Here is a 13,232-nt window from a genome sequence, read left to right as displayed (position 1 = left end):
CTTCCTCTTCCCCGTAGAAAAAAATTTTTGATTTCATATCATATCATTCATCTTCATCATCTCATTCAATAGTCACATATAGGGCGTGACGCAGTCTTCGTCCGCTTGCAAGAGAGGCATTCTCTCCGAAACTGCCTTTGGGTTCGAAGCCTTTCCCAATATCTGTGTCAGGATTCATTCCTTAAAAGCACTTCGGAGAGCGATTCGATATCTTAGAAGGCCTATCGGAATGGATCCTGCTTGCTTACTTAATCATATTGACGATATGGGTCAGCGTGTGAGGGGTCTAATATGGACGAGGTATAACCTAATTTTTAATCATCCCATAATTCGGGGCACACAATATAGGCCACTGTTGAGCCGACATGCTGAATACTCTCTGACGCGCCTCTAGCCACTCAATACTACTACTACTACTACTACTACTACTACTACTACTACTACTACTATTTTATTTTTTATTTTAGTAGATTATTTTACGACGCTATATTAACGTTATTTAGCGTCTGAATGAGGTGAAGATGATAATGCCGGTGAAATGAGTCCGGGGTCCAACACTGAAAGTTACCCAGTATTTGCTCAAATTGGGTGGAGGGAAAACCCCGGAAAAAACCTCAACCAAGCAACTTGCCCCGAATCGAACCTGGGCCACCTGGTTTCGCGGCCAGACGCGCTAACCGTTACTCCATAGGTGTGGACTACCACTACTACTACTACTACTACTACTACTACTACTACTACTACTACTACAAGATATTGTATTAGGCCTAAGGTTTTTTAATGTCTTTGTAGACACACAAACAAAGAATTTTAGGACTTAAAAATCCACTTAATATAATAATAATAATAATATTATTATATATATTAATTATTTATTATATTATTATTATTATTATTATTATTATTATTATTATTATTATGTTTTACATATTAATAAATCTAAATATTAAATATATTGGATGGATAGGAAATAGATCTGAGACGCAAGGAAGGACAGTAAGAAAATCAACACATGTGACTCAAAGTTCATAATTCGTTGTTGTATTCATTTTTCCACCAGATCACTGACATCAGTAGATTACATTGGAGGACAAAAAATTATATTTGAAATGTGCTTCTAAATGGAAATGTTTCGTATTAACATGTTTTTTCAATAACAGCGAAACCTCAGTTCTACATTGTGATAAGCAATTTTTTCGTAATATTAAAAGTAAAAGTGTTATGCTGGAATTGAAGTATGATGAGTATGATGTTTATGACTTATATTCGAGAATTATTATAATATAGATCAATACTAAACCTTTTTTCTTTTCATAACGTTGAACTGAGGTTTCACAGTAGTTACTGAAATATTAGGCCTAATTACAGTACAGTATAATCAAAACACCAAACTTATATAGGTCTACTTCTGATTCGATAATTGCTGAATACTTGCTACATTACATTTTTGACAAATAGACGTAAGTAGACACAAGTATCACCATGACCATTTTACGACGAAACCGATATTTTAGATTATGATGCCTTTGAATCCTCTCAAGGAAAAATAACACCAATAAATTTTCCGACTATCTCGAATGGAAGTTTCATAATTGAAGTAACAAAATTAACAATTCCACTCACGAATCCCCCAATCTGCAAAAAAAAAAAAAAAAAAAAAAAAAAAAAAAAAAAAAAAAAAAAAAAAAAAAAAAAAAAATTATATTTGTTTCTTAGGTGTTATTACACAACATGTATATGTTTCTATGTAATATGAAGTATATGAGCAGAAATATTGCAGGATGTTTCTTCACCTTCAAATCCCCCAAGCGATACTGCAAAAATAAACAAAATGTGAATCACACAGTATATTATGAACTTATTAGTGCGAAACTGATTCCACAGCTTATTGTATCAGGAGAACTAGATGAAAAGCAAGATTAAGAAATTACGACGAAGTGTTTGTAAGATCTGACAAGTGAGGGGAAAAAAAAAAATTCTATAAAACTATAACGGAAAACAAACAATTGAATTTTGTAAACAATATTAGCTCAGAGACATTAACATATTCTTTCAAAAGAAATATGTCCCAAATATACTGAGAATGAATATCTAAGATTCAAAAGTGAATAATTGACCTCAACATATTGCGTAAAAACGCTTTGAAAATATAAAATTTTATGGTAATGAGAGGCAACATTATTTATTAATAGGAAAGTTGTTAGTCTAATATTATTCAAAATAGCACCAAAATAGCTTATGATATAACAATAAATAATAGAGCTCTTTATAACTCAGACATATTCCACAAAAATAATTAATATAAGAAACCTTATCAGAGACGATTAAACCAAATAATTATTTAGCGAAACAAGTGATGGGATGGTATATGATTCGGAAGAAAATAATGTGACCAGTTGCAGGAAGTGAAACCTAGAATCAGATTTTTAATTTTTAATTTTTTGTTTTTTGGTTTCAAAAGGAGGATGAAATACTCAGCATTTAAAAAAAATCATGGTTCTAGGTGCTATTACTCATTGAATGTTGATATTACATTATGTACTTTTCTAGAAAAATGCAATTAAAGTTTTCACTTGTATTCTTGACAACTATAAAAAAGATTTAGGTATTTAAGAAGCACTGTGTAAAACTACGTTCTAGTTTAGTATGTAAAAAAATCTACAATTAGCGCATGATGTCAAAACATAGAAATGCAGCTTTTACACCGCAAAACTCATTATTTTGTACTCCTTAAAAATTTCCTTCCACGGAATATATATATATATATATATATATATATATTTGCTTATTTGGCGAATGACATAGAATTTATGTTCTTTCTTGTTGTAACTTACTTGCGTGTGTGATGTTAACGCTTCTGATCTCAATTACCTGCTTTCACTAGAATTACGATTTGCTGTACCAACATTTACAATAGTTTGTAAGTTGGGTACACTTTTTATGATAAACACATTTAAATGACCTCCACCTGGGCTGGCATCGAACCCGTAACCTTGAACACAGAAGGTAGCGCTATACCAAATGCGCTACCGAGGCCGACTTGAAAGTGATACTGATCGCAGCTTTAGCGACAATAAAAATACAAAATTTGTCCATTCCTATGATGTCCATTCCTAGCACCCCATGATTTGGTTCAACTCATTCGTCTGTGTGGGAATAAAATTTCAATGATTGTTTCAGAGCTAATTTCTGAAGAGTTTTCTTGACTTGCAGTACTTCTTAACACTGCACTTCAACTGCGAAAGGAGGACTTCGAAGGAAATAAAATGAACTGGCGAGAAGTTAAGTGACTGCACTACGAAAAACACAAAACAAAACCTGTTTTCCAGACAATTTAGAATGAGTATACCGAATTTAGACCGGTTTCTATAGGATGGAGAAGAAAAGCTTACCACTGTGATCTCGTGGTATCGTGTTCGCTCCCGAATCCAGCGGGCCGGGGTTCGATTACCCACTTGGGACGAGCTGCCTGGGTGAGGATTTTATTTTGGTCTTTTTCCCTTACTGCTATGGATGAACATGAGGAAAATTTATCAGGGGTATGGAACCCCACTAATTCTCGTCACTTCCCTCCCCTCATCATCCTTTCTTGTCAGTCCAGTTGTCTTCTAGGTTTTCAGATCGCCCCCGCGGCGACCCTCCGAAGCTCCTAGCGCTCTCGGCCGGCCTTCATGGATATGTGGCAAGTTGGCAGTTGGTGACCCGGCAGCGGAAAGCCTTGGTTTTTATGAACCGACGCATGCGACGTGCGAGGTGCGAGGCCCGCCTCGCACAAATCTGGACTACATGAGAGATAGTGAGTGGTTTCTATGGCTGCGAGGTGCGCAATCTGCGGAGGTTCGCAGAGAGGCCTCGCAGCGTCGTCTCGGACCGAATCGCGCGGCCGGATTTGTGCGAAGCGCGCACTGCGAGGCCTCACAAAATAGCTTTGGTTCTAGAGGGAAGAAACAACGGTGGGTGGTAAAGAAAAGTTGTAAATTCACATTTTTTCACTCCTTAAATTTAAAGGAATTCACAACTTTTCGATGATTGGTTCTATCTTCCTATTCAGGTGAGAAAATAAGAGGTAAGAAGGGTAGCCTACTCGTCGGAGTCGTTACAAATACCTGTTCTACTTGACTAACCAACGATAGATTGCAAAAAGGGGAATATAAAATACGTAAGAGATGAAAAACAAACATGAGGGTTCGCAAGAACGGATATATGAAGAAAATACTGACGTATCTAGAAAAAAATTGAAATTAGATAGCCTAGATAGAGTAGAAAAAGACAGTCTACTGATCGCAAATACTGTGCATGTAGCAGTAAAACCGTATTAATTCACTGACAGTGTTCGTCCCAACGACAGATCCTTCACTGCAAATCTAGCATTATTCAATCTTCCATATTTTATGCCTTCTTCTTAGTCACCACATACGTTTCAAATATCTTATATTGTGTAACATCTGATAATTATTTCTGCTCCGAACTTCTTTTCCCGTTCACAATTCCTTCCAGTGCATCTTTCAGTAGGTAGCTTCTTTTCAGCCAGTGAACCAACCAATCTGTTAACTGTCCACAGCAGGGATGTTAAATCGCCTGTATTACGTGCTCATACTACAAGCAATACAAATCCAACAAGATTCACTTTTCAGCAAGATAAAGTGCAATCATCGCTCTTAAGGAAATGGTTTCCAGGTTCTTGAGAGCACTCAGTGCAGGCGCTTTGATAGCCCTGGTTTACAGCTTTTTAAAATGAGTCCAGTACTCATTATTTTCAGGTGTGGATTCTAATTTAGTGGCTTTCTCTTGAAAACTTGCTTCAAATTTTCTTCTTTCTCTTCGTTCTTCAGTTTATATATATATATATATATATATATATATATATATATATATATATATATACATATATATATCTAATTTCGTCACAAGAAAAATATTAGAATTAAATACATATAGCGTTGACAAATAGTCTAATGAAGATATCACTGTCTTCTCCACTAACAATGCAGGATAATTTTGGCTTATTCTTTCAAAAGTAGCAAGACGGTGAAATCCATTGGACATAACAAGCGCTCACCAACTGATTCACGCGAACTCGCAGGATGAGAAACCACAAACTTCTCAGCGTCATTGCGAAAATGGTACGCAGGATCGGGGTTGGTTTTTCTGAACCGACGCAGGCGAGGTGCGAGGTGCAAGGCCCGCATCGCACAAATCTGGACTACACTAGAGATAGTGAGTGGTTTCTACAGCTGCGAGATGCGCGGTCTGCGCAGCGTCGCAGAGAGGTCTAGCTGCGTCACCTCGGACAGATTCGTCCGGCCGAATTTGTGCGAGGCGCGCACTGCGAGGCTTCAGAAAATAGCTTTGCATCTAGAGGGAAGAAACAATGGTGGGTTGTATAGGAGAGATGTAGATTGGATTATTTTTACATTGCTTAATTGTAAATGAATTCACAACGTTTCGTAGAATGGTTTTATCTTCGTCATAGGCGAAAAAAGGGGAGTGAGAAGTTGAAGATCAATATGAGAGTTCACATAAAGAAAATAATGAAGTATATGGGAAAATAAAATTATTATAATTTAGATATGTTGAGTAGGGAAAAATCTCCTTCACGTCCACGTCGTGGTCCCCGGGGCAGTGTAATCTGTGGTTACACTGAACAAATTTTTATATTTTGTCTTGCTCCGAAACAAAGATAGGTGAATATTACTAATAATTATGTGTACCCTAAATCTGAATTTAAAATCCAAATTGCCCCATCACGTACCATTTTCGGCGGAAAATGAATTTAATTTTTAATGAAAAACTTGTTTTTAATTTTTCACTGCTTCTGGTAAAATCACAACACACTTGGGATTCAAAACGCCTCATAATATTTGAAAAATGTTTACTGGATACAAACATGATGTTATATAGTTTAAAACAGAACAACAATAAAAATATTTCATGCATATAATGAGAAAAATTTTGAAATTTGAACTTACATTAAACGAATTTTCTCGATCACTTCTGTTTATAACTAGACCCGATACTTTCTTTTACAACGAACCAACAATAGTTTCCAAGCATCCTGGATGATGATCTTCCTTTATATCGTTTTTCCATTTCAGATATTTCTTGATGAACTCTTTTCCCATGCTCCTCGCTTACCGCTCCAAGGTTGGGAGAAAAGAAATTCAGATGAGAATGTAAAAAGGGTATTTTGAGAGACATATTACACCCCATTTTCTCATATGCCCGTGACATGGCTTCCACAACAAGTTCTATGTAGTTGTCTGCCATAGAATTTCCAAGGAAATTTCAGCATACATCTTTGAAAGCACGTCATGCCATTTTTCTGTAATGGAAAGTTTTTCCTTAAACAAAGAGTCAGCCATAACTTTGTGAATTTGTGAACTGATGAAAATGTCTTCTTTTAATTTACCTTCACTCAAACTGGTAAACTTTTCTTTTAAATACTGAAAACCACACTCTTGTTTATTCATTGCGTATACCTCACGCTGAACTGTTCTGAAATTTACTGAATAGAAGGGACCAATATCTGTTAATTTATTACGAGAACAAAATAAAATGCCAACAACCATAAGAAACCGGAAATAAGTTATAAACTCATAAAATGCATTACTTTTAGTTTTGGTTTACAACCTCCAACTCGCGCCAGACGTTTCTGGGGGAGCGCTTATCGAAAAATGAAATCATAGTATTTCTTAAAACCCTTATGTGATACGAAGGAAAGAGATGCATTTTCAGATTCAGCGCACACAAAACCATAAGGAACACAATTTTTGAAGTCGGAGCAAACTTCTTATTGTTCAGTGTTATAGAAAACGGGAGAGAATGAGAGCGTGGGTCCGTTCCTTACAAACCGGAATCCTCTGGCTATGGGGTCATAACTAGATAGAAAAGCAGACAGGTTTAGAGGTTTTAAGGTAACAGTCCCACCACGAAACTCACTCATTGAGGGACTAATGCCCTAGTCTGAGGATATTTTCAAATACTCGAAATTTTCAGGCAAAAAGTCGGAAGCGGTGGAGAGACCAGCTTTTAATCAGCGTTCAGTCTGAAGTGGAACAGACGAGAAGGCCTAATCCAAGATAATTAATGATGAGGATAGTGATGATAATGACGATGATGATGGAGTAGGGAGATAGTGTCTACTGGATGCAAATAACCGTGAATCTAGTAGTAGAATAGCATAGGGAAGCGTAAATCTGTATAAAATGTGTAAAAAAACCGGCACTCATACCTCAGGACGGTTTAAACTAGGTCGAAGTTTTCAGATGTCGCCATCAAGCAACCGAGTTTAAACCTCCCTGACTTGTGCTGAGCTATCATTAAGCAATATTAAAGCTAAATAGAAAATATTACAACGCCCTTTCACGTGATTCGTTTCGCAGCCGGAAGATTTAGGTTAGTTTATTTTACGGCTCTTTATCAATATATTATGGTTATTTAGCGTCTGAATGAAGGTGATAATGCCGGTGAAATGAGTCCGTGGTCCAGCACCGACAGTTACCCACCATTTTATCATATTTGGTTGAGGGAAAACCCCGGAAAAACCTTAACCAGGTAACTTTCCCCGACCGGGAATAGAATCTGGGTCACCTGGTTTCGCTGCCAGACGCGCTAACCTTTACTCCACAGGTGTGGACCACAGATCATAGAGAACTCTAGTAAGTACATGGGTTGATCGGAGCATGATAACTGGTTAGCAGGCAAATATGCCACTTAAATCCGTGGGAAAGAGTGGTCAGAAAGTTGGTTATGGATATAGTAAATGGTTGAATTATCTACAGAGAAATACATGGACGAGACTCCCTGGACCTACTTAGAATCCGATGATATTTGGCTGTTCAATATCTCTAGATGTTTTCGAACTGCAAGAAAATGGGGCGCCCTATTTCATCACCTTAGGAGTGAAATTTGATATGAGGTTTGATAATAGAGGTCATTTCATGGCAAATCGACCCTCTCAGAAACACTGCCGGATGGAATGGTGTAAATGGAGACCAGTAACATTTCGCAAGAAGTGTGCTGTAACATCTGTCGAAGATGCTTTGAGCCTTACCACACTTGGTAAAGACAGATATTACTAAAATAAGTGTGTTTCATTAATGCTGCAGCATTGTATTGTTGCATTAATTACTAAAACCGTCATAAATAAATAAATTTATATTGATGTAAATATTTCTGGTTATAATACATTAAATATACAAAAAATAGATTTACTTTATTGCAAATGAATACGCAGACATCATAAGTGCCCAGAGGTCTATTTATAGACAGGGTGATATTCAACTACTTGGTGCACGGCAGAAGAAACAAAATATATTCTTGATATGTTATGGATTAAACTTTTGAAATAGATACATTGTTCTAGTTTTTAAATAAAAATAATTTGGGCTTTAATGAGTTAATTAAATACAAAATTCTATAGAAGAGATCCCTTGAGACTCCAAAATAACTTTTAAATTTTGTTTCACTATCAATCAGATGGCGGTTTACAAGAATATTGTAAGCACCCTCGCTTTTCCTATTCTTGAAGATATCACTGTCTTCACCAAAAAGAATACAGGATCATTTCCTCTTCATCATTATCTTCCTCTTTCATCATTAGCAAACAGGTGACGAGATCCACCATGCGCTCAGCGACTGATCCATGCGATCTCGCAGCCTGAGAAACCACAAGCCTCGCAGCGTCATTGCGAAGATGGTTCGCAGCGGCGGCCTCGCATCTCGCACGTCGCATGCGTCGGTTCAGAGAAACCAAGGCTGAACCCACTCTCCTCCCGAAGGGAGGGGTGGCCAACACTTCAGATCGTTGGCCAAACAGGAGGGGTGGCGTACACTCCAGACCGTTTGGGGGGGAATGTAGGGGCTGTTGGGGGGAATAGTACACGGACTTTGAAGGATGGTGGGACTGGTTGTTAAGGTGTAGGGGTTTGGGTCGGACTCGGCGTGGGTGCGGTAGGTCAGCTCGCAACTCATCACAGGGGCGCACCTCAGGTTGCGGTGCACAGGGATGTTCCCCTCCCTGCTTCATAGAGGAAGTAAAAAAAAGAAGGAAAGCAAGACTTTTCGTAAGACCTGAAAATCGCTATGATTGAGAACAGGGCATTTCACAGAGGTGTAACTATACATGTGACAAAAATGTACGTGTTAATTGATATTATTCAAAATAATATCTTTCTCTTCATGTCATTTCAATGCATTCATGTTTTCCTTATACTATTGATTGGTACCACTAAATAATCATAAAACGTAATTAAAATTGTAGCCGTGATGATACGGTGACCTACCATCATTTCTTGGATAACTAATGTAATGAACTAATGAACGTAGGCTACGTCTTGTCCGTAACAAAATGGGGGTACGTCTAGTATAACGATTGGATCAAACGAGATAAGTCAAAATTCTCTTACATCGTCTCAATATTTAGACATTATTATTATTACTATTATTACTATTATTATTATTATTATTATTATTATTATTATTATTATTATTATTATTATTATTAGTCGGGTAGCTCAGTTGGTAGAGCAGCTGGCTACGGACTGGAAGGTCCGGGGTTCGATCTCAGATTGTGACAGGATTTTTTCTCGTTGCCAAACTTTCAGAACGGTCCCGAGGTTCACTCAGCCTCCTATATAATTGAGTACCGGGTCTTTCCCGGGGGTAAAATACGGTCAGATCGTGGTGCCGACCACACCACCTCATTCTAGTGCCGAGGTCATGGAAAGCATGGGGCTCTACCTCCATGCCCCCCAAGTGCCTTCATGGCATATTACGGGGATACCTTTACCTTTTTACTTTTACCTATTATTATTATTATTATTATTATTATTATTATTATTATTATTATTATTATTATTATTATTAACATTTTCAGCGCAAGGTAAATATATTGAAACTTGTATTCTAGATCACTAATAATATAATAAATATCATTATAAACCACATACATACATTTACTCATCTTGCATAATCCTGAATAAATTTAATTTTCAGATATCTCAAATTCAAAAATTTGTACTTATCTCCTTTTCACGCACACTTACGAATTAATGCCTGAATATATATTATCAAATATATTTATATGATAATAGTTATCAATGTAATTCAGTGAAAACATTACTTATATCATCTGGTATACCATAAAAACTACATATAATATACGGAGGTTACTATTCTAAAATTAAATCTACGTCCAAACCTCAAATAAGCTTAATAATTGACTGATAAAAGTAATGCAACTGCGAAAAGTTATTAAGGATTATGTGCATTGCGATGGTATCGGTGATGAGTGACATAATGTGTCTTTTTAATTTCTAGCTATATTAAAAATTGTAATTTGAATTCTTGCTGTTGAAATTAATTTCCCTGGAAATGCTTGGGATGATTTTGTTGCTTTACTTTTTGTTATATTGGCCTACTGGAACTGAAAGGGTCTGAATTTAATCATTACTAAATTTATTCTTTGTAATTTTGTAAAATGTCCTTCGACATTAGCAGAATATCAGTAAATACTATTACATATTCGCTAATTCTATATCAGGAATTGTCCACTTATCATACTTTAGACTAATGCAACATCATTGTTTATCCATCAAAATTTGCAATATTGACATTTTATATGCTTACATGAAGGAGAAATGGAAATCTGAAGAGTTGTGTGAAATTTTTGCAAATCGCTTTTAATACTGAAATTTAGTACTTTATTGAGGAGGCTATATTTTAATAAAGAATAATTTTCACATACCTAAGGAAAAAAATATTTGAAAAGTGAAAGGACCTAAAACGAAATAAGCAAGCGTCTGTTAGTTTTGGATTTAGTAACAGGGTTGTGTCTTTCCTATTCACATGCAATACTTTGAAGTATACGTTGTTTTGAAATTCATAGCATAACAGAACACGTCTTAACTTGGGTTATTTAGTTTTTCCTTGCCCGTGATTAGTTAACGCCTTCGAATAGTAGTTGATCGACTGAACAACTATTTATTGCCAATTAGCCGAAATGATTAATTCTCCATACTATTCTTGAAATCTATCTGTATATTGGTTAAAATCGAATCCTTGAATTTGTAGAAAAAAGTTAACCTGAGTAATTAGTATAGTCAGTTGGTGAAAGATATCATGCGTATTGCAGCGTTCCTTTTATCTCATAGACCAAAGAGTATCACATTTTTAAAATCTGCCAATTAAAAGGAAGTATACACAATGAACGTAAAAACAACAAATGTATCATATTTGTTCTTGAAAATAAAGATTTCGTGGAAGTAAATTTTGTCAAAATGTTTGTGAAATAAACTAATGAAGCGTAATAGAGTGAAATTTGTGGTTTGTTAAATAAACTAATGAAGCGTAATAGAGTGAAATTTGTGTTCACATGAACATTTTGTGGTGAAATTGTTCATTGCGAGCCCTTTAAAATAAGTAACTTTTTAAAGAGTTCATACTTCGAATTGAAATAAATTTTGTTCCAATAACTTGTATATTTCAACTTATGATTGTAAGTACTTACCTACGAATGCGACTAAAACCACATAAGCAACCAGCAGAGTGAAAATGGATGTCTTCATTATTGTAGGAGTTTTATAGTGTTGCTAGTGCCACTTGCTAATTGTGAAGAATGACACCGAAATGTAAATGTCTTTTCGTATTCAACCCTTTATATAGGGAATATTGGTTTTTACCTGTCAAACTCGGATATTTAGAATGATGACGTCATTTTTTCTTAGTTGCAAAAAAGACCTTACAACACACATACCACATAATTGTAAAATTCTACTGATAAGACAAGTTTCTTTTCCTATAAGAGATTAACAGTCCAAAGTTACGTAAATAATATATTTTTTCTAATGGAACTATGTTACAAAACTGGAATGCGATGACTGTAACGGTTATAATGTGTTTCAGGGGTGCACAGAAAAGAAAGACCTATAAAATTCTATGTTTAAATTCATTTATTGTCTTATGAAAACGGGAGAATTGCAATTATATGAGCATTCATTAATATTAGCTATAAGATACTCTACTTACAACTCACCTACATTTCGTTCACATGGAAGAAAATGGCAATTCCCAAATCCGGTCTAGAAACTTAATGTGATAACCCAACTACACCATATTACCCAAAATTGTTTTCAGTTACTAAACCCGTGGTCAACGAGATATGAGAAGCCTAGAGAACGTTCCATCCTATAGGATCATCGAGAATTTCATGGGACAGGCCGTTCCATAAAACAGCATATTATAGTATTTTGAACTGCGTAGAGGAAAATGGACGTAACATAATATCTACCACAAGTAATTACTGCATCCTAAATGTAGGATTTGCTTAAATTACTAATTTCTATGACTGTTCTAGTTTAGTATTATATTACATTGTAATGTTTTTCAGTTTTTGAATTCCGCACAATTATTTGTTCATATCTGCTAATTGATGACAAGATTGCAAGAAAGCAGTATGTTGTGACTAGAGGGCGGATGTTGATGACATAAAAATCTACTTAAAATGGTCAATAAAATGTCCTTAAAGTAATGTAAAATGATATAAAATCAAAAGAAAATTACAGTTAAATATTATTCAAAGTACTCGCATCACAGCTTCTTAAAAATTAGTGACCTTATTTCAATGACTGCCCACCAGACTCGGAGAGAGGAAGCAACTGCCTGAAATTTGATTAAGATAAAGAAAAGGACATGTAACAAAATTAAGGTTTCAAGGGAAAACTATAGATTCTAATGAGGGTTTACAATGTGTTTCATCGGAGGTGGTCCATGTCAGTGTCTTCATTCTCAGTCTCCTCCTCCTTCCGCTCTTCACTTTTGTTGCCAGACCTTCCAGATGAGGGAGTGTGAATGACAAAAATTGTGGACGCAGCGTGTATTTTTGCAATATTTGTGTTAAAAATACTGTCTATTTGCTACTACGATAGATCCCTACCGAACCATATTGGGGACACAATGTCCTATAGACCAGGAATGGTGAAAGTTTCCTCTCTTCGAAGTGCAAATTCTAAAGACACTCTGATATCGGCAAAAGAACAGTAGCGGTCAAAGCCCTCACTTAAACTAAGCTGTTGTGAAGTATTTTATATGAGTATTACTTCTATTTTGTGAGATGAAGTCTTTAGTGGAATGAGGGGTTCATTTTAGAGTGTTTCAAACTATAAAACTCAAACTTTACTGTTATTCACTTATGAGTCATTCCACGTCTAATCGCACAAAATTATACAAATTTT

General features: G+C 35.8%; 1 long non-coding RNA gene across 1 annotated transcript; it reads right to left on the bottom strand.

Moving 5' to 3' along the window:
* Positions 1-1,019: 1,019 nt before the first annotated feature.
* On the bottom strand, positions 1,020-11,672 carry LOC138711567 (uncharacterized). Its single transcript, XR_011335389.1, has 2 exons — positions 11,510-11,672; positions 1,020-1,635 (listed from the first exon to the last, which is right to left on the bottom strand). It is a non-coding gene; the product is annotated as an uncharacterized lncRNA (long non-coding RNA).
* Positions 11,673-13,232: the final 1,560 nt, after the last annotated feature.

This window comes from Periplaneta americana, chromosome 13, assembly GCF_040183065.1.
Source record: "Periplaneta americana isolate PAMFEO1 chromosome 13, P.americana_PAMFEO1_priV1, whole genome shotgun sequence".
Lineage (NCBI taxonomy): Eukaryota > Metazoa > Arthropoda > Insecta > Blattodea > Blattidae > Periplaneta > Periplaneta americana.
Note: the sequence above shows the minus strand (reverse complement) of the source record. Positions and strands in the feature narration are given on the sequence as shown.